Source organism: Aulonocara stuartgranti (assembly GCF_965226115.1).
Source record: "Aulonocara stuartgranti genome assembly, chromosome: 14".
In the NCBI taxonomy this organism is placed as follows: domain Eukaryota; kingdom Metazoa; phylum Chordata; class Actinopteri; order Cichliformes; family Cichlidae; genus Aulonocara; species Aulonocara stuartgranti.
In genome coordinates, this window is record NC_138950.1 from 16,445,803 (window position 1) to 16,467,832 (window position 22,030).

At 40.5% G+C, this 22,030-nt stretch overlaps 1 protein-coding gene across 5 annotated transcripts in view; it reads right to left on the minus strand.

Moving 5' to 3' along the window:
• The window catches only part of sipa1l3 (signal-induced proliferation-associated 1 like 3), a 92,445-nt gene extending 71,964 nt beyond the window's left edge, over positions 1-20,481 (minus strand). For 4 of the 5 annotated variants that reach the window (XR_014270932.1, XR_014270933.1, XM_082503412.1 and 1 more), the window contains exon 1: positions 20,311-20,481. The gene's annotated coding sequence lies outside the window, so the exon portion shown is untranslated. Of the gene's footprint in view, positions 1-19,256; positions 19,394-20,310 lie in introns of those variants that run through there. The other variant, XM_082503411.1, reaches the window with a different exon arrangement.
• Between the last annotated feature and the right edge of the window lie 1,549 nt (positions 20,482-22,030).

Consider the following 22,030-nt stretch of genomic DNA (forward strand, 5'->3'; position numbering starts at 1 on the left):
CTATTTGTGAATAAATTAGCAGGGTAGGGGGGGGAAAACAGCGCCTCGGGGATTAGCACGGGGCTGCCAATATTCAAAACTCAGACGCGGGAACGGCTGAAGAAACGCAGCCATCTGCAGACAATTGTGCACACGAGGGAAGAGCATCTGGAGTAGTTAATGAGTGCAGGTAAGTCTGTGTTGAGGTGTTTGGGTTGAGATCAGCGACAGTCTGAGAGAAGTCTGAGACACACAAGGACAGAGAGGTGTTGTGAGTGCCTTTAGGGAGCAAATTGGTCAAGCAAGTTTCAGTCAGGTACTGTGAAAACACACACACACGCACACACAGGTAGCTCCAGCACGGTCTACAATGTAGACCGTCTCCTACGTCTACATTGTACTAAACCTTTTGTCTTTGTAATCATACTCATTAGAGAAAGAGGAGATCTCCTCCTTTATCACAATCAGATGTCACTCTATTCTTCTTTGTCTGTCTTTGTTTTAGTCATTACTGTTTCTCAGGTAAAGCCTCTCCTGCCACACTGAACTGAGCAGTTATCTAATCAGAGCTCAGCTGCAGAGGTCACGGGGAAAACACATAGACAAAAGGGAGGATAAATCCAGGGAGTGAAAGAGGAGAAGGAAGCACATGAACTGGGCCTTTTTTCTTCTTCCTTGCAACAGACCTTGCTTTCAGCCTCTCCCACGGTCTGTCCCTCATCCCAGGCCTCTGAGTTATCAGCTCACCCGTCTCCTCTCTCACAATGATAACAGCCTCTACTGGTGTGTGGAGAAATACTAACTTTTGTCACTTCCTTCACCCCTCCACTGCTCTCTGGCCGACTCCTGTGGGACAGTTAACAAGCCTGTCGCTGCTACATGCACTAACGTTTGCTGGAAAAACAACTGCATTGATCACTGCCTTTGGCTACAACAAACAATTAAGCAGAGAGCTGACACTTTTGACATTTTCCCTCCAATGTAAAATAAATTTGACCACATAAATATTTTCCACAGTAGTGCATGATCTAAATGCACTGAATGCCAAGTCTGCAGTGAGAGAAAAAGATTAAAAACAGCCAGGGAGCTACATGTTACAATGAACGTGTTTCGAGGACTGGCATCAGAAGAACTAATTACAACACTGCTAATTTACTCGGGCACTCGAATAAACAGCACTTGAAGGCATACAAGTTTCCACATGTAGTGGCTCAGGAAAACTCTGTTCAGGCTCAGCAAAAAAAGCTAAGACAAAGATGATGTATGTGTGAGGGCAGGGCACAAGCAGGAGCCACACTACTATTTATGTTCACCTGAAAAGAGTTTATAAGAGGCTTGTTTAAAGCGTGTGACCACAGTTATGCATGATTTATGGTACTGCATTAAATCTATGGCAGGGCTCTATATCCTATGCCGCAACGTAGACACTGCACTTTTAGGTTGTAATATGCATTGTAAACAAGTACACTGATTAGCATAAGGATCATCTTTGTGAATCTCAGTGTAATAGGCTGCTATTGTGTCTAGTTTGCTCATTCTGCCAGTGGAGGCTACATAATTTTGAGTAAATTCAAGAGTCGGGACCAGCTACGTTTCAGTAAAATTAACTGTTGTTCACTGTCCACCATGGACAGGTCAGTTTGACTTGTGGTACCAAAGCAATGCGCACACATCAGTCTAGATGTCACAAGTACGTGGAGGAGGAGGAGGGGGGGGGGGGGGGGGGGGGGTCAAAGATATTTTTTCCAAAACCAAATTTGAGCATCAACATCATGAGATACATCATTATTTCAATAGCAAAACTGGAGTAGAGAAACAGAAACTAGATTTGTTGCCCTGGATGCTGGATCTGTTTTCTGATTATTCCCTGGAGAGACCTTCAAAAAGCAAATGCTGGGACAACATTCCCAGGGTCATATCACCACGTAGGATCAGTGGCTTATCAAAACAAGTTATTACATATCAATGTCTACTTTTTACCTACATCCTCTAGTCGTAAATATAAAATATTACATGGTTTTATCAAATATGTTACTTACTGTAAAAAAATAAAAAAAATCTGCTGGTTTATATTGGAAATAAACTAGATGGAGCTTAATAAGCAGAAATCTAACAAACACATTAGTGTCTAAAAAGATGCCTTTGGAAATGGCAGCCTATCAACATAAGTTGATTGTTGACTACAAATATACATTTTTAAAGATGCATACACATACACATAATGAATACTCAAGACAACAAAAGGCGCCCGAGAGTTACAGAAATATACTGTATGTTTGCAAGAAATTCCCCCTCACACAGCAGACTAAATATATTGTCTGCCCTGCTGTAGCAATGACATAAACACATTATCATACCATACACTGTCTGAGCTGTGTAGACCAATGAACTAAATAACCTCCATCACAGCACCAAATCTGATTTTGAAATAAGGAGGGGGGAAAAAAATGCACATTTTGATACAGTACCATAATAAAGTGGGACAAGAGGCATCCATGGAATGACCGCGCGCTATACTCAATTAGCATTAAAACAATGGCACCACAGTGAGCAGCAACAGCCTGAGACCTGAGCTGTGAAAAAACTGACAGTGGGAGAGACCACATGTATGTACAACAGTGTGTATATATGCATGTTTGTAAATTTATGCAAGTTTCTCGTCACACATGCCACAAAATGCCAGGGGAATATACCATGTTACTGTTGATGTTTCATGAAATATTTCAAATAAAAAACAAAAAATAAAACAACTTAAACAATCCCCACCTCATCCACCTATTCCTATACATGCGCGAGATCCTGTGGGTGTGGGTGTGGGTGTGTGTGTGTGTGATCTGCTGTCTCTGTTTTAAAAGGACATGCTGGTCACTAAAAGAAAAACATCCTGTGCGACAGAGGAATGAGGAAACATTCAAATCTCTCTACATGTTTCCTGATGCTGTTTGGAGAATTTGGAAGCAGCCTTGTTCCTCTCCGGAAACCAGGATGATCCAATCTTAAACTATCCTAACAATGAAAGGGCAGGGTGAGTCTCCAGGATTGCAGCTGCATGCCACAGACAACTCCACGGCCTCTTTCTGAAATGAATGTTTAGACTCATACCCTGTGAACTGGTCATTTATCATGATGACGGATCACAGGGTAAGACCATTTCTCTCCCTGATGCCTAACGGCTGATTCACAGCAACACTCATATTCACCACACACTTGCGTCCTCCTCAGAATACACTCACTTCCTGTCCAGCAGCTCAACTTCCAGCTGGCAGCACAGAAGGAGAAGTAGTAAAAAGGCTGATGAACACCTTCAAAGAAAGTACAGATCGAATTTTCCCACCAGAGGTTCCTGGAGGCTACAAAGAGGCCAAACTGTGGTCATTCACACATCCATGTAACAAAGAAGAACTGACTCATTGTTGGGACATAATTGCCTGGAACACGACAGCCTTTTGTTGACTTTGTGATTCAGACAATTTACTGAGATGAAGGGCTTTTATACTTCCTCTTTTGCATTACCATTTTTGATTGCTGATTTCAAACACTCGGTTGTTAGTGTTGAGTTTCAAACTGTAAGACTAAAAAACAGATGGGTGAAAACTGAAGCAAAAATCCAGAGCTGATCTTACTCTAGTCCGGAGTAATGCCACTGTAACAAGTTCTGCATCTGTGAGAATGCAGGCGTGGGACTGGGCCACTAACTTATTAAAATAAAATTAAAAGATTGTGACTTATTGAAATGAGATCATCAGGACAAAATAATTACTCTTGCGTTCATTTCACCAAGAAGCTTCTGTTTGGTTACTTGTTATAAATAAAGCACATCCCTTTTTTTCATAAAAGATGCATTCATTTATTTATTTTTTGCTTTGTAAAAGACCAAACTCACACATCATTTTCAGCTTGAGCCAATACAACTAAAACAGAACTTTTAGTAGGTAGGACAGGATGAAGGAAAGGTGAAGTGAAAGTTTGTTTAAAGGCACCCAAACAGGACATGAACAGCATTAGCGTTGCAACGAGAGTCAATGTAAAGTGAAATAAATTCAGTGACTGTACAGTAATGGCAGCAATGATGGTCAGCATCATGACACAGTCTCGCATTTGGTTGATTGACAGCACGGCAAATTGGTTAGAGGGTCATCTAGGCTTGAACGTGGAATGACCACTAGCAACCAACCAACTGCAGCGACAAGGGAACCTTGGAAAGGATTTTCAGGTGTTTGCAGCTGCTTGTGTCTCCAAGGCCCCTAAGTCAGCCCGTATTTGGTGGCATCCAATACTTGGCTGTAAATTTCAGCTCTCTGTCACTCGACAGCTGTGTGGTCCTTTCTTAATGTCCGTCTGCACCATAGACATTATCATTGATATTACTGAAACTTTAAAATGTAACATCTTGTGATAACAGAAGAGGACTCTCTGCAGCAACATCTTAGCAAAGCTCAAGCTGGTGCCTTTGTGAAATGGGCTTCACTTCTTTATTTAAATATATTTGTTTTCCATTTTAATTAAATTTAAGGAAAAGTTTAAAGCATGAATTTCTATGGGAAAATCAGCTGCATGTTTATTAAATTAAGAAATAAAAGAAAAACTTTTATTAACAATATTGAACACAGTAGTCATGATTATGATTGTTGCTGTAATCTGCAACCTTACGGAGGGGTACTATCCAAATTGTTTAAACTGTGTGTCACAACAATACAAATCACCAAAGATCTATGCTTTTTCTAGGTTGGCTTAAAAAGTAACAACAACAACAACAACAACAACTACTCGTCCCTAGTGTGTGCAAGTTGGCCACGCATGCATCCAAAAGAGGGTATATCCCCACCCTAAAACAGACAGCAAGTGAACCTATGACCTGACGGGTGTTTGATGGTCAAGCTCGTGTGTATGTCAAGCGCATGGGGTTAATTCACTCTGTCTCACTACATTAATAACAGACGGAGACACAATCAGCTGTTTCTTTATCCCGTCGTGCAGGATTTCCTGTTTCCAGCACATTTCTGGCATGCTAAATACAATAGAGCTTTTTGTGGAATCATACACACACACGCAGACGCAGACGCCACCTGTCATCTCCACATGTGATGGCTCAGTTAAGAACAGATAAGAAGCAGGTGTAACAACATACTCGTTGTCTTAACGCTCTAGACATGGCTACCTGGAAATGAAGACATTATAGAGAAAAGTGTCTGCTGTCCCTTTCACCTCCGTGGCATTTCATATTAACGAGCAAGTATTTGAACGCTTTGGAAGTCTCTGGAACAAAGTCTTTTCCCTAGAGATCAATTGAATGAACTGTGCTTCTAGCATCGTCATCAGCATCACTCACCATCCTCATTTGTGTTTTAAAGAGAGGGCAGAGAGAGACTTTACAAAGGAAAGGGAGGAGAAGGAGTAACAGCTGAGAGCTCTTAATGTCATAAAGGTGAGGACATTCAGTGCTGTTCAGGGATAAAGCAAGTCTATAGCCAATTGGTGAAGCTATTCCTATTTTTCATGCGCTCAGATTTAATGTAAGAATTCGGATAATCCTCAAAAAATTGAATCCAGTTTTCTAACACTCATGTAAATCTTAGTCCTTCTCTGTTTCAAAAAGGACAGATCTAAGTGTTCATATTTAAACTCACTGCCTTTCAGGGCTAAGTACAGACTCTTCTGGAGTAGATATCCATTTATAAATCTGTAGCGTGGCCTTCACTTTAAATTACCGAATGGACTGCATTACAGTCTTGTGAAAATCACTCTTTATGTACAGCACTTTATCAGGTTGTCTAAATGCCTTTGTAGCCAGTGGATCTGCTTTAACCCTGTCACAAGCTGAGAGTTAAGTCAGTAACACTATTTAAGTGTTTTGTGGATGGACGATGTGGTTCTCTCTCTCTCTCTCTCTTTCATTCTCTCACTCTCCCCTCTGTTACCAACGATGACCACGAAGCGGACGCAGGCCAACCTGTGGCAAGACAGGCCTCCTCAACATCTGGGTTTATCCTCGAGCTAAAACCAACAGGCTATATTTACCCGAGTCAAACACATTCAGAGGAGAAAGATGGAGCCTAGGACATAGCCTGTGCTGCTAAAAAGACCTCTTTTAAAGAAAGAAAGTGGCACATCTCATATATTTACACCCAGGCCTGTGATTATCTGATTCATTCTCTTCTCTGACAAGAAGACACAGATGGGTAAACAACACCTTAAGAGAATTTGACCACTGAGGGAATGAGAAAAAAAAGAGGAGGCAGTTTTCACAGATCAGCTGCCTTCCTAGAAGATGTTTTATCACTGCACAAGAGGCCATAAAGCAGAGACTCATTTCATGTGCACCTCCCTCTGTAAATCTCTGGCCTCCTGATACCATCATGAATGCTGACTTATGGACAAAACCCTTGAGGGAAAATACATCAAAGAGAGTGGAGGGGGGTGGGCTGTAATGCTGTCACTCATCTAATGCTATTTGATATTAAACTGTACACCTGAACTCTAACACAGAACAACCATTCAGCATGTGTTTATGCACAGTATCTAAACAACTTTCATTAGGTTTGCAAACAAGAGCTTGTTGCATACACAAAGATGCTGCTGAGTCCAATCTACATGTATATAAAATGATATATATACATTCATGTATACAGAAATATATTTTCAGTTAGACAAAAACATGTTCATGCTGACTGCTCATAGAAACTGTGACTTAGCACACTGTAACCACAATATTACATAAAACTACACTACATTACATCATTATCAAATGAAATGCAATTTTCTGTCCTTTCTGTTGAACTCACACTTATTACACCCACACAATACCTCTACATTTCTGTCCTCCTCTCTCTCTTATTGCCTCTTACTATTCTACCATATATGTACACACATCTGTATGTTACAGATTACTGCTCTGCAACTGTATTCTACCTTTAATTAAATCTAACTGTATTTTAATTGACTGCACTTTCCTTCCACACACACCCCCAATCCCCATGTACCTGCATCCACAAGGTGCCTGCTACATAAAGATTAAAACAATCTCTGTCGAGACATTTCAACTTATTTGCATGCAGTGTAAACAAAAATGAAATTGATGGTTGCTTGTTGAAAACACTACAGAGGATATAGAGCAATGGCAAAAAGCCTAGAGATTTCTATATATGGATTCACAAAGTAAATACAGGGTGTAAAGGTGCTTTTAGACAAGACGCACTCTGAAACACACTTTTTAAATGGCTCGCTCGGTTTGCTGCTGCGCTGAGCAAAAGAGCAACTCAGCTTTTAGACGCTTTACGCCAATACAAATGAGGCATCCAGCCCTCAGCAGCAGCAGGCAGGGAAGGCAAAATGGGAGAAGTGTTGACACCTGTTTCTGAGTTAACCCTGTAGCTTTATAGCAGGCCAGACCCCTGTCAGGTTGAACACTGCCGCTCATCTTATGACAGCTCGATACCACATTGGATTTGTGGTCTAGCTGCACATACTATCCATATGACCCTCACTGCACACTTAACTGCTAGGGGTGCAACGATATTCGTATCGATATTGAACCGTTCGATACAGTGCTTTCGGTTCGGTACGCATATGTATCGAACAATACAACATTTGTAATTTATTTTATCAACTTTCCTTCTGACGATGCTGTCTGTGTTGAGCGCTCAGTGAATCTGCGTTCGACTACTCCGCCTAGGCTGCACTGTCGAGCGCAGATCCACTGAGCGCTCAACACAGACAGCATAGTCAGAAGGAAGAGCGCAGGGCACCTCCCCCACCCTCATTCAGATCTGGCGTTTGGAATTATTTTGGTTTTCATGTGACGTATGACCCTGAAGGTAAGCGAGTCATGGACTAAAGTAAAACAGTATGTTGGATGTGCCATGCAATGCTCAATTACATGGGTGGGAACTAGTGTGTTAGCGCAGTTAGCTCGTTAACGTGTTGGCCGTCTAGCCCCATGCACGGGGCGATCCGCGGTAGCTCGTTAACGGAGATTTGCCGTGTTGTGGCGTTAAGGTCATTTCAACGAGATTAACCTGAAAGCACTAGTGGGAACACAACGAATATGACTGCACATTTACGCCGACATCATCCTAGTGCAAAGACAAAAACAACAAGCATGCTACTAACTTTAGCCGAGTCATTTAGACAGCTGTTAGCACATGATTCTCCTTATGCTGCTGAGAATATAGCCCAGAAGAAGCGGATAGTATAGCTTTTATTTTGGAAAGAGACATTTCTCTGTAATAAACTCTCTTTTCCAAAGATGCATGATTCCTCAATCAGATACAGGGCTTGCAATATCGCTAGCCTGACGTCCTGGGGCTAGCGATTTTTTCAGTCGGGCTACCAAAATCTATCTCTTCCCTGCCCGTCGGGCTATTGTAGGAAGGAAAAATATATGTCAATGCTTTTGCATTCTTTCAGAAATGTAGCTGGGTAATTATGTCATTGGCATCGGTGAGCCACTGCCAATATGTGACATATTGAAATCGCGTTTGAATTTGCGCTTGTTTTTTTGCTTTCACTTTGCAATCGTGCGAACTGTGTATAGAGAGCGACAGCACTGATCTGTGAGTGATGATAATTTGTGCACCAATTCCTCTGACATCGTCTTATTAATCGTTAGCTTACTATGCAAACATGACAAGTGAAATCTCCCGCAGCAAGCTTAAACATGTGAGAGGTTGATCGCGCAGAGAATCGCTGAGCTTATGTGAGTGCGTGTGTAAAAGCAGCAGGATTTATATTTGACTACGATGACCTGGATGACTGAGAACCTTCACAGACAGATATATATTTTAGTTCTGCTGAGCCAAATAAGACAGGTCAGGGTGAAGAAGTGACAGCCAAAGAAAAGCTTACCACAAAACAGAGAAGTTATGACAAATCAGACTATAAGGCAAAAAGAAAGTGCAGCTTTATGGTTTCATGGACAAAAGAATTTCTGTGGCTGCAATATGACAAGCGAAATAACCAGGGCTGCACATAAGTGGTCCGCAGGTGCGCATTCGCTGTCAAAATAAAAAACACGCACAAGGGTTAGGGTTAAATTTAAAAACTGTACTTTTGAGTTAAAATATATATTTATAATTTTAATAAATGACAAATTAAAAAGGCATGAACATTTTTTTTGTATTGAAAAAATATCGAACCGTGACACCAAAGTATCGAATCGAACCGAACCGTGAATTTTGTGTATCGTTGCACCCCTATTAACTGCACTTCTTGTGCTTTTTCTCTTTTCTTTCTTCATTGGAGAAAACGTGGACTACAACTGAGTAAATATTGGCTTTGTTCAAGTTTTCCTTTGCTTACATTTAAAAGTTTCTAGCATTTGTGTTGAGGATATATACACATATATGTGTATTGGCCATTTATTTGTGGGTTGTTTCCCAACAAAGTAAAATATTTTGAATCTATGCAGAAGAAAAGACATTGTATAGAGGAAGTTTTTTGGAGATTTTGTTTGGTATTATATTACATTATTCATTTTTAAGTAACCAAAGAATTTAGCCTTTTATTTTGTTTGCATTGTTCTGTGACACTTAAAACTTTTGACTGATCTGAATTAGGGCTGCCACAAACGATTATTTTGATAGTCGACTAGTCACCGATTATTTTTGCGATTAGTCGACTAATCGGATCATCATCCATTGGACATAAAACCTACAGCTTATTGCACCAGCGTGCATCTGCTCTTATATAACTATCATTAGCTTACAGCTTTAAGTGTTTAAGGTATGTGCTAACTAAAAATAAAGAAAAGATGATAGTTTATTAAATTTTAGCAGATTTAGCAAATTTGCAGATTGTTTCGGTGAAATTTAATAAACTCCTTGCTATCTATAATATAACGGGACACCGGAGTATATTCTCGAGCATCTCACACTTCTGATAATCAGCTGTCTGCTTGACGTTTATTCAGCTGTGTAAAAACTATAACTTTAATCTCAGCCAAACAGATTTACTCAGGAACAAATAAAATACTAAAAAAAAGCCAAACAATAACATTTTTAAGTTATCTAAATGACTTATATATCATGTTTAACCTGAGTAGCGAAAGACGGCGGTGGGTTTGAAAACGATTTGCTGGGAGTCCGGTGTTCTCACCGGCTCTAGTGAGCCTTGCCCCCGGCTAGCTATCGAGCTAGTGGGTAACAGATGTCTCCGAAAACGTCGGAGCGCTTTTGAAAATATGTGGTGTCTTGATAAACTGAGCAGATATTTGAGGTTTACACAGCTACATTCTCGCCTGAAAATATGTTGAACGTTTATTTTGTGACCCAGAAAGAATAATAAGAGTAACATTAAAACTAACTAGCTGCTGCCATTGTTGGAAACTGAGCTGGGCTGCGCTATGAATTCTGGGACAGAGCTGCTACTTCTTCTTCGGGGTTTAACGGCAGCTGGCATCCTTGTACATTCAGTGCTGCCATCTCCTGTTTCAGTCCGTTATTACACTCTTAAATCCTAGTACTTATTCCTGCGGCTTTTGTGATCTTACAAAGCTTCAAACGACGCGTCGACTATTAAATCAGTCGTCGACGATTTTGATAGTCGACGAAATCATGACTAGTCGACTAATCGTGGCAGCCCTAATCTGAATTAGGATTTAATTTTATAACATATACCCATGTTATTTATCTGACATACAACCGCATAACGTTTTACAGTACATTAATTGTAATGTTTAACTTCTGCCAGAAAATGAATAGTATTTAAATGAAAATTAACTTTAGGAGCAGAAACAAACCTTCAGGCTTGAAAAACACCATGATAAAGTCCAGTAACACTGTTCAAGGGTTTTTACCGAGATGATAAAAATGACCATGACAAGCCCTGGCAAATGGTAAATGAACTGGTTCTTGTATAATGCTTTTATACTTCAGCACGCAAAGAACCTTTATACAACATGTATTCACATAGATGTCTAAGTCCTTTCTATCCAACAGTCACATACATTCACGCATCAAGAGAAACTCAGAGTTTCTCTTGATGCGTGAATCAAGAGAGACTCAGAGCCAAGGATACTTTGGCATGCAGACTAGAAGAGCTAGAAATCGGACCACCGACCTTCAGATTAGTAGATGTCCTGAATAAATGGTGAAAGAAATGCACTTTTTTGATGGAAAAAGAGTTGATGTACAAATTGTTTTATCTGGAAGGTTTATTATTTCAAAAATAAGAAATCATCACCAAACACACACACACACACACACACACACACAAAACTACACCTTCGGTAAAACCACCTGTTGATCACAGTCAATTAATGCCCTCACCGCAAGCTGGGTGGAGGCTGTGATGTCAGGTGTGCTGACGTGCGCAGATCCATTCAGATTAACTGCCAGCACTGGTTTAACCTGTGTCACAGTGTCGGTTTATAAAGGCTATAAAAAGACTATGAGCCAGCAACAAACACAGAATGCAATTTGAAATACACTCCAATAAAGAACAGAAGACAGTAGCTAGCCCGAGTTCTAGTTAAAGACCCACTTTAAACACAAACTTATGCACATATGCAGCATCACTGTGGAACCTGACTTAGACCAGATGGCATCCATAGCCTCAAGGTTTGTGCTCCCTCTCTGTGACCTATCAGGATACACCCAGTGATTGTGATGGATGTCATGTACACAGTGAGCACACACAGTTATTCACTTCTATTAACCTCTATTTAACTAAGACGCCTTGAAGGATTAAAAAGAAACCTGGCAAGAGATTTTGCGTTCTAAAATTACAAACGGCAGGAGGACGGCCAAGGTGTCGCGGCTAGGAAAGAGAGCTACAACCATTGCTGATGCCAAAACGCAGCTTTTACTGGTGTTAAAAAAATAAAAAAAAATAAATCACGATCTTGGAAAGATTGCTTTGTTCCTCCCACAGATGACCACGACTGCATGGCCATGAGTACGTTCCTTGAAATCTTTGTCAAGAAAAAAAGGAAAAGGGGAAAATCAACAACTGATGAGTAGGGCTGCCACAAACGATTATTTTGATAGTCGACTAGTCACCGATTATTTTTGCGATTAGTCGACTAATCAGATCATCATCCATTAGACGTAAAACTACAGCTTATTGCACCAGCAGCATCTGCTCTTATATAACTATCATTAGCTTACAGCTTTAAGCTTTTAAGGTGCTAACTAAAAATAAAGACAAGATGATAGTTTATTAAATTTTAATGAAATTTGCAGATTGTTTCGGTGAAGTTTAATAAACTCCTTGCTATCTAAACTATAACAGGACACTGGAGTATATTCTGGAGCATCTCACACTTCTGATAATCAGCTGTCTGCTTGACGTTTATTCAGCTGTGTAAAAACTATAACTTTAATCTCAGCCAAACAGATTTACTCAGGAACAAATAAAATACTGAAAAAAGCCAAACAATAACATTTTTAAGTTATCTAAATGACTTATATATCATGTTTAACCTGAGTAGCGAAAGACGGCGGTGGGTTTGAAAACGATTTGCTGGGAGTCCGGTGTTCTCACCGGCTCTAGTGAGCCTTGCCCCCGGCTAGCTATCGAGCTAGTGGGTAACAGATGTCTCCGAAAACGTCGGAGCGCTTTTGAAAATATGTGGTGTCTTGATAAACTGAGCAGATATTTGAGGTTTACACAGCTACATTCTCGCCTGAAAATATGTTGAACGTTTATTTTGTGACCCAGAAAGAATAATAAGAGTAACATTAAAACTAACTAGCTGCTGCCATTGTTGGAAACTGAGCTGGGCTGCGCTATGAATTCTGGGACAGAGCTGCTACTTCTTCTTCGGGGTTTAACGGCAGCTGGCATCCTTGTACATTCAGTGCTGCCATCTCCTGTTTCAGTCCGTTATTACACTCTTAAATCCTAGTACTTATTCCTGCGGCTTTTGTGATCTTACAAAGCTTCGAACGACGCGTCGACTATTAAATCAGTCGTCGACGATTTTGATAGTCGACGAAATCATGACTAGTCGACTAATCGTGGCAGCCCTAATCTGAATTAGGATTTAATTTTATAACATATACCCATGTTATTTATCTGACATACAACCGCATAACGTTTTACAGTACATTAATTGTAATGTTTAACTTCTGCCAGAAAATGAATAGTATTTAAATGAAAATTAACTTTAGGAGCAGAAACAAACCTTCAGGCTTGAAAAACACCATGATAAAGTCCAGTAACACTGTTCAAGGGTTTTTACCGAGATGATAAAAATGACCATGACAAGCCCTGGCAAATGGTAAATGAACTGGTTCTTGTATAATGCTTTTATACTTCAGCACGCAAAGAACCTTTATACAACATGTATTCACATAGATGTCTAAGTCCTTTCTATCCAACAGTCACATACATTCACGCATCAAGAGAAACTCAGAGTTTCTCTTGATGCGTCGAATGAAGAGAACTCAGAGCCAAGGATACTTTGGCATGCAGACTAGAAGAGCTAGAAATCGGACCACCGACCTTCAGATTAGTAGATGTCCTGAATAAATGGTGAAAGAAATGCACTTTTTTGATGGAAAAAGAGTTGATGTACAAATTGTTTTATCTGGAAGGTTTATTATTTCAAAAATAAGAAATCATCACCAAACACACACACACACACACACACACACACAAAACTACACCTTCGGTAAAACCACCTGTTGATCACAGTCAATTAATGCCCTCACCGCAAGCTGGGTGGAGGCTGTGATGTCAGGTGTGCTGACGTGCGCAGATCCATTCAGATTAACTGCCAGCACTGGTTTAACCTGTGTCACAGTGTCGGTTTATAAAGGCTATAAAAAGACTATGAGCCAGCAACAAACACAGAATGCAATTTGAAATACACTCCAATAAAGAACAGAAGACAGTAGCTAGCCCGAGTTCTAGTTAAAGACCCACTTTAAACACAAACTTATGCACATATGCAGCATCACTGTGGAACCTGACTTAGACCAGATGGCATCCATAGCCTCAAGGTTTGTGCTCCCTCTCTGTGACCTATCAGGATACACCCAGTGATTGTGATGGATGTCATGTACACAGTGAGCACACACAGTTATTCACTTCTATTAACCTCTATTTAACTAAGACGCCTTGAAGGATTAAAAAGAAACCTGGCAAGAGATTTTGCGTTCTAAAATTACAAACGGCAGGAGGACGGCCAAGGTGTGGCGTAGGAAAGAGAGCTACAACCATTGCTGATGCCAAAACGCAGCTTTTACTGGTGTTAAAAAAATAAAAAAAAATAAATCACGATCTTGGAAAGATTGCTTTGTTCCTCCCACAGATGACCACGACTGCATGGCCATGAGTACGTTCCTTGAAATCTTTGTCAAGAAAAAAAGGAAAAGGGGAAAATCAACAACTGATGAGTAGGGCTGCCACAAACGATTATTTTGATAGTCGACTAGTCACCGATTATTTTTGCGATTAGTCGACTAATCAGATCATCATCCATTAGACGTAAAACTACAGCTTATTGCACCAGCAGCATCTGCTCTTATATAACTATCATTAGCTTACAGCTTTAAGCTTTTAAGGTGCTAACTAAAAATAAAGACAAGATGATAGTTTATTAAATTTTAATGAAATTTGCAGATTGTTTCGGTGAAGTTTAATAAACTCCTTGCTATCTAAACTATAACAGGACACTGGAGTATATTCTGGAGCATCTCACACTTCTGATAATCAGCTGTCTGCTTGACGTTTATTCAGCTGTGTAAAAACTATAACTTTAATCTCAGACAAACTGATTTACTCAGGAACAAATAAAATACTAAAAAAAAAAGCCAAACAATAACATTTTAAGTTATCTAAGTGACTCATATATATTTAACCTGAGTAGCGAAAGACGGTGGTGGGTTTGAAAACGATTTGCGGGGAGTCCGGTGTTCTCAGGGCGCTAGTGAGCCTAGCCCCCGGCTCGCTAACGAGCTAGTGGGTAACAGATGTCTCCGAAAACGTCGGAGCGCTTTTGAAAATATGTGGTGTCCTGATAAACTGAGCAGATATTTACACAGCTACATTCTCGCCTGAAAATATGTTAAACGTTTATTTTGTGACCCAGAAAGAATAATAAGAGTAACATTAAAACTAACTAGCTGCCGCCATTGTTGGAAACTGCGCTGGGCCGCGCTATGAATTCTGGGACACAGCTGCTTCTTCTTCTTCTTCGGGGTTTAACGGTAGCTGACATCCTTGTACATGCAATGCTGCCATCTTCTGTTTCAGTCCGTTATTACACTCTTAAATCCTGCCACTTATTCCTGCGTCTTTTGTGATCGTACAAAGTTTCAAACGACGCGTCGACTATTAAATCAGTCGTCGACGATTTTGATAGTCGACGTAATCGTGACTAGTCGACAAATCGTGGCAGCCCTACTGATGAGTCACCTCTGCCAAGATAGAATGCTGTGATTCAACAAAATGTTTACAGGCGAAATAACTCAGGTGGCCCACATTCACCTCCCTTTGAAGACAGCAGTCTTTGTTCCTGCAGCTGCATGCAATGAAACACCAAAAATATGTAGCAGAAAATATAGGATGTCTTAAAAGATCACAGACTGAAAGCAAGAGTTATCTGCTACAAACTGACTCCTGTAGGCGCTTTGCAACAATCCTACATGGGTCATGGGTTATGAGGTCAACGCAAATTAACATGATATCATTGCTTTAAGAGAAACAAAAACATGCTTAGATAGACCCAAAAGACCATACAAGACTTTCCAAGCCCATGTCACACTCAGCGAAACGTATTTTAGATAAAATGCATGCAGGTGAAACACATGAATTCTTACAGCTGTATCAACATATTTTGATAGGAAAGGTGAAGTTTAAACAGTTAATGCTGTATGCAAAATGCAGCTTGCATACAGCTGTTGTTGTTTAGTTGGCTCGTTGTCAGATTTCTGGTGATGGAGTGTTGCATCTGCTGACAATATTGAGCATATTATGCATGTGGTTGCTCTGTAGCTACATACATATAACGCCGTTAGGCAGAACGACAATGTCTATCTACACCACTGTATTCAACAAGGCAGCTTCCTCATAAGCATAAGCTTATGAGAATGCTGTTATTGGAAGACATAATTAATACATGGATATTTCAGAGTATCACTTTCCCCCCTATCAAATAACCCCAAAAAACAAATGACTGTAACTTTAAACTACAACGATTTTCAGCTCCAAGACAACAAACTTCAACAGCCTTTTTTCTGAAAAATCTCTTTCCTTACAAAAAACCCCAAACAAAACAACAACAACACAGCTTTAGCTAAAAGTTGCTAATTCACTTTAGCTTCCTCATCCCCCTCATATTGTAAAGTTATTACTGAGGCATGTTCACAGATCAGAGACATCATTATCAAGTTACTACTCTGGCACATGAAAAGGGTCAGTTCACACCAGTGGCTGCATCCCCCTGTATACAGGTTCATAAAAGGTCCCTTAAGCAGCTCATCAAGAACATTTGGTGTCACAGTTTTTGCATTTGAAAGAATACACATCTCCCAAACAGGCGGATATACAAATAATTCTAAAATAAGACTGAAGGTCGTTAATGCAATTTTTTTAACACAACTTCACCCATCTGGAGAAAAATGAAACCAAGTATAAATATTCCATGGCCACCTTTAAGCAGTATTACAAAGTGGAAGTGATTAGGAACCACAGCAACTCAGCCACAAAGTGGCAACCACAGTTGACAGTTACAGAGTGGGGTCACAGAGTGCTAAGAAGCATAGTGTGTGAAAGTCACCAACTCTCTGCTGACTCAATGAGTTTCACACCCCCTCTGGCATTAAGATCATAACTTCAACGCAAACACTTTGACAGTTGATTTGAATCTTTACAGAGCCTACGATGTAACCTACGTAAGTGGCCAGTGCTGTTGCCAGCATGCTTGCGCATCTGGTCACGTCCCCAGTGTTTTATACATGCCACAATAGAAACAAATAAACTTCTGGCTTGTTTTCCCCTCCTGGGTCCCTTCTCTTTAATGTGGGTTTTTTTTTTTCTTCCCAGAGGCAAACATTTATCCCTCAAGTTTTTCCACTTCTTTGTACATCTCCTCAAATCCACTCCCATAGGTTTGCCAATTTCCCTTCAAGAACTTACTGACATGCATGAGTTCTTATATTGAGGCTATGACTGTTATCGTCGCAATGATAAATTCAAAAACTAAGGCTAAAAAGTAGGCGGAAATACATAAGACGAATCAGCTGTAATGAACAGCCCAGTCAGTCAATAGTTGCGGGCTGCATCAATTCAATATCCAGTTAAATTTCCAGAGAAGTGTACGCCAGGTTATGCATAGCGTAGGGTTTCAAAGGGGTTTGCAGCTAAGATGTACCTACAGCACTGTAGGCAATATTTAATTTTAATTTCTTAAAGCTTTCCCTCTTATATTTAAAACAACCACACTTAATTGCCCCTTGGGGATAAATAAAGTCTCTCTGATTCTGACAATGGATGGACAAGCAACTGCTTTTATGCGTTGTCGTTAGCAACAACGATCACGTGGCTCCATCCGCTTGTTTATTTTCCACATAAACCTTTCACAATAAAGCTGAAGATCCTGTTGAGATTCTTCAAAATAAAATGAATCACGTGAAATAGTATGCAGAGTGTTTACGGATGAGCAAAAAAGAGCCACCAGGTTTCTTCACGCCAGTCGAGTTACCCAAGATTCACAGAATTTACAGAAAATGTAAAATTTTTGTGCTATATATCGTTGTAGGGACGATAAATGTCTTATATCGGGATATGAGATTTTGGTCATATTGCACAGCCCTACTCAAAAATCTGTCAAAAATGTTTTAGTATGACTTTGGTAAGCTACGAAGCCGTACTGCTTGATGGATTGTCAGAGCATTATGGCTACTGTAATCAGGAGCCTCACAGACTCAGAGTAATCTGGGTCCAAAAAAGTCTGTCCTCTTCAGGTCCCAAAGTCAAGCGAGCACTGCGGCATCACTCAGAGTTAAAAACCGTCTAAATTCTTTCATCTTTAATAAAATGATGAGCGTTGCTGCTTTACTAGGTGTAACAATTAAGTTTAACATCCCGGCATCCATGAAAACAGAATGTATTAAATTTAATGGAGTTAGAAGTTAGAAGCAGGAAGTTAGCTCGCTAGTTTCCACATAAACATGATATAGCATGTTCTGACTGAGAGATTTCCAAAAAAAATTAAAACATACAGCTCTGCTATCACTTCCAACATAAATGAAGACAGAAAACTAAAAAGCAGTGACGTTTGTAGGGTTACTGAAATTTGGCTAGCTGGTATATAATGATGCGCTACGTGATCGCTAGCGACACAGCTATGTTAGCATAACAGAAACACAGTGAAGCTGGAGGATGAATGCTAACCTCAACAGAAATTAATGTGAGGGTTCCTGAGGGTTGGGGACAAATGCAATCGCATGGCAGGATGCTGTAAACGGACCAAACGTCAGTCAGGAGAACAACTGAGATAATCCATCCACAATACGAGGTTAGTCATTAATATACTGCAACAACATGGGAATAGAGCAGCTGCAAGAGAATTCAACATTAATGAATCAGTGGTACGGAAGTGGCGTAAGCAAGAAGAATGAGTTGAGTAAAGTTTGTCTTATCTGACTGTTTTGTTCCGCTTAATGCGCCTTATAATCCAGTGCGCCTTATGATCCAAAAAATACGGTACCTTCAGGATGAACTAGAATGGGGGCCTCTGCTCACAGAAGTGTCTGACCTGACAAATTCCCAACAGCATCCTCCAAAATCTTGTAGAAAGATTTAAAAGCTTCTGTAGGTATTATGTGTAGGTGGCCCAATACATATTGAGTCCATATATTGTATGTTAGGTATATTTTAATTATACAGTTTCATCAGGTTTGCATTCACCATTCAGTTTCTATTTATCTTATACTGCGAAGAGGGTACATAACTTTTGCTCAGTCGATAACTATAATGCATTTTGGATTCCCAGCTAAAGCAACTGCCTAATATTTTCCTTGACCAAAAATAGCCATTGTGCTTAGTTTGGCTTTTAATATGCAAGCTTTCCAAACACCCATGGAAAGGATGAAAACAACGGAAACACAGATCACTGAATGGCTGACTCTTGCAGCTCGGTGTACATCCACTGATCAAAAACTGTATTTACAATGAGGAAAACCATGTCGTTACTACAGTGAACAGCACAGGCAACATCCAATCCTGATTTCCCCTTAAACTGGACGTGAAATACAGGATTTCCCCAATAGTACAGCAAACAGTGGGCAGTACAGGATAACCAGGTTAAGGCATTGGCACATGATTCTCACATTTTCCTGGTAATCATTATTCCATTAGTTCCAGACAAGAGGCGACCACAGCAAATGATGCCTTGAATATGTGCAGTGCTGCCATGCTCTGCTGCTCTTGCCCGACAAAATCCATCATCCTCATACTCGACGTGTCGTTTTCTGAGGGCTTTGGGGGTGGAGGGGGTACAGCAGCAACACGGAGGATCTCAATGAAAGGGAGATGACACACACACTGAGGCATTATCATCTCCCATTCTGCGTACACACAATCGACTAAGCACACACACAGAAGCATGCATATCTACAATGCACTTACAAATCCTGCACACAGGTCCTCTGACAGCTGAGCGTCTGCATGCACACACACGCGTAAGCACAATCAATTAAAACGTGTTGCATACCCTTTCATGACAAACCACTTCCATCTACAACTAATGAACTCGTCTCCCCACCCCTCCTCCTTAAATATGCGGTGCAGCCAAAATATTTCCCATGCCGCTCATGCTGGATCCAATATCCAGCCAAGGCAACTTCCGTTTGTAGGAAAAACTACTCGAAATTCAAAGCTCGTCCAGGCTAACTAGCTGGCTCCCAAACAAAGCTCCCATTGTCTGGAACTTGTAGTTTTACCGTTTTTCTCTTGGCCCTCGCAACTGTGATTAACTCAGGTACGAAAAACTACAAATCCGAAGTCTGCAGAGCCCCATGAGCATGCGCACTGGCCCCTTAAGGATCGCGAAGGTTGTGGAATATTTTCTCCTTAATAATTTTTGCGTGCAGCGGCACATTTGAGAGTATGTATATACTTTGCTGAGAAGCTGGAGGTCAAAGTGGAGCACGGACCCGGTGAAAACGGCTCCTGGCGGGACTGAGAACCGCGACTGAGCCGTAGTAAAGAGGCTGCTCTCCGCATTGACTGAAGTTGGTCTGCTCGGCTCGGCTGCCTCTCCTCTCAATGTTTGCTTTGGCTCACTAACGTTCACTTCGCTCGCCACTTTTCAGCGCTTTTGAATATCCCCGGCTGCTCACCCAAAACTGCTCAGTGGAAACCAAGAGAGCACACACGGCTTACCTTTCGCTGCTCCAGGGTTTCCGCTCACTTCCAGCTCCGTTAAAATAATCCTCCAGACATTGTGGAAACAGCCGTTGCCCGACGGTCTGCTGCCTGTTCACCAAGTGAGACGTTGCCAAGAATTCTCAACCGAAACCACGGCGAAGCTGCGCCCGCACTCACTGCGCATGCGTAACTCCGACTGGCTCAAACTACTGATAGTAACACAGGGGGCGGCACGCTGCTGCTCCTGGAGCCGTGGAAACACGTAGTAAATACAAGTGGTAATACTGCAGAGTACAAGTATCAGATTACAATAAGTAGAGTACAATAATCAGAACACCAAGTATTAATTTTATTTATTGTGCTTTTGTACGGTTTATTTATGAACGAAAACTATTCACGCTGTTATTTTGAAGGCAGAGTAGCACAAGTAAATTATTTTTATAGTATTGGCTTATACATTAGACCTATTGTTACAGATAACGATGGTGCCCTTTTTTCTTTCATTTACAAACTTCCATCTTATCCTAACCAATAATACTTAGTTATCATTTATTTGTTTATAATATGTTGTATGAATAATCTGAGTCTACAAAGTAAAAAATAAAGTAAAAAATAAAAAACAGAATCTGAACTGGTGGAATAGTATCAAGAAGCAGAATGGAATATCCCCGTATTGTTATGTACTTGAGTAAATGTATTTTGTTTTATTTTGTTTCTTTTAAACTGTGGACAGAGCGTTTTACTGCACAGCCCAATAAGTTTTTACTCAGTGTCATGTCAAGTTCACAAATAGGCCAATAGCACACCCTTGTGGTTGCTGATTTGAAATGCTGAGCGATTAACCTGAAATGAATAATAACTAAGTTAATGATATATAACTATTTGTTTGAAAGAATTTGGATATATTTATTTATTTTTATATTTATACTGTTGATTGATTTTCTTTCTTTTCCAGAGAGCTTTTTTTAAACAGTAAATCTCACTGTATATTTCAACTTCTTAAAATAAAGTTTTGAGATAATAACACAAAAATAACACACATTAAAAACTGCTTTATTTGAGACTGATATGAAGGCATCGCCCGGATCAGCAAGATCCGCCTCAAGTGTTGAGGACCCAGGGCACCCTGACGAGAAGTGGGCTACTGGAATAAGGCATCGGTGGGCAAGACATGAAAATAGGGCATTGTTGGAATGCTACTACGCAAGTAACCCTGGTGGAAGGGTTACATGAATAGGATGATGACCTATGGAATCCTCGATACCCAACATCCACAATGGCGGCGAAACAACTAGTAGCTCAGTGTTCCAACATTCGAAAGAAGGGACTGCTCTCACAGCTAGAGATTGACGAGGTACAACACAAATGCTATGGCAAGGGGGAGCCAGGACGCCAGGTCAGGAGGGTGATGTCATCACCCCCACCCGAGATTGGGTACCAAGCCCCAAGTGCGATAGAAGAAGGATCGTTGAGTGCGAGGGGAACTGACCTGAAAGATAGGATCATGGCCAAGCTTGAAACCTGGACCCCCGTAGCTGGTTACCAAGACTACGTGAAGTACTCTCAGAAGGTCTGCTAGATGATGTTAATGCAGCACTACGGACGATACCTATGGCCACCATAACCGAGACTAACAAGCTGTATATATATATATATATATATATATATATATATATATATATATATATATATATATATATATATATATGTATGTGTGTGTGTGTAAAATATAAAG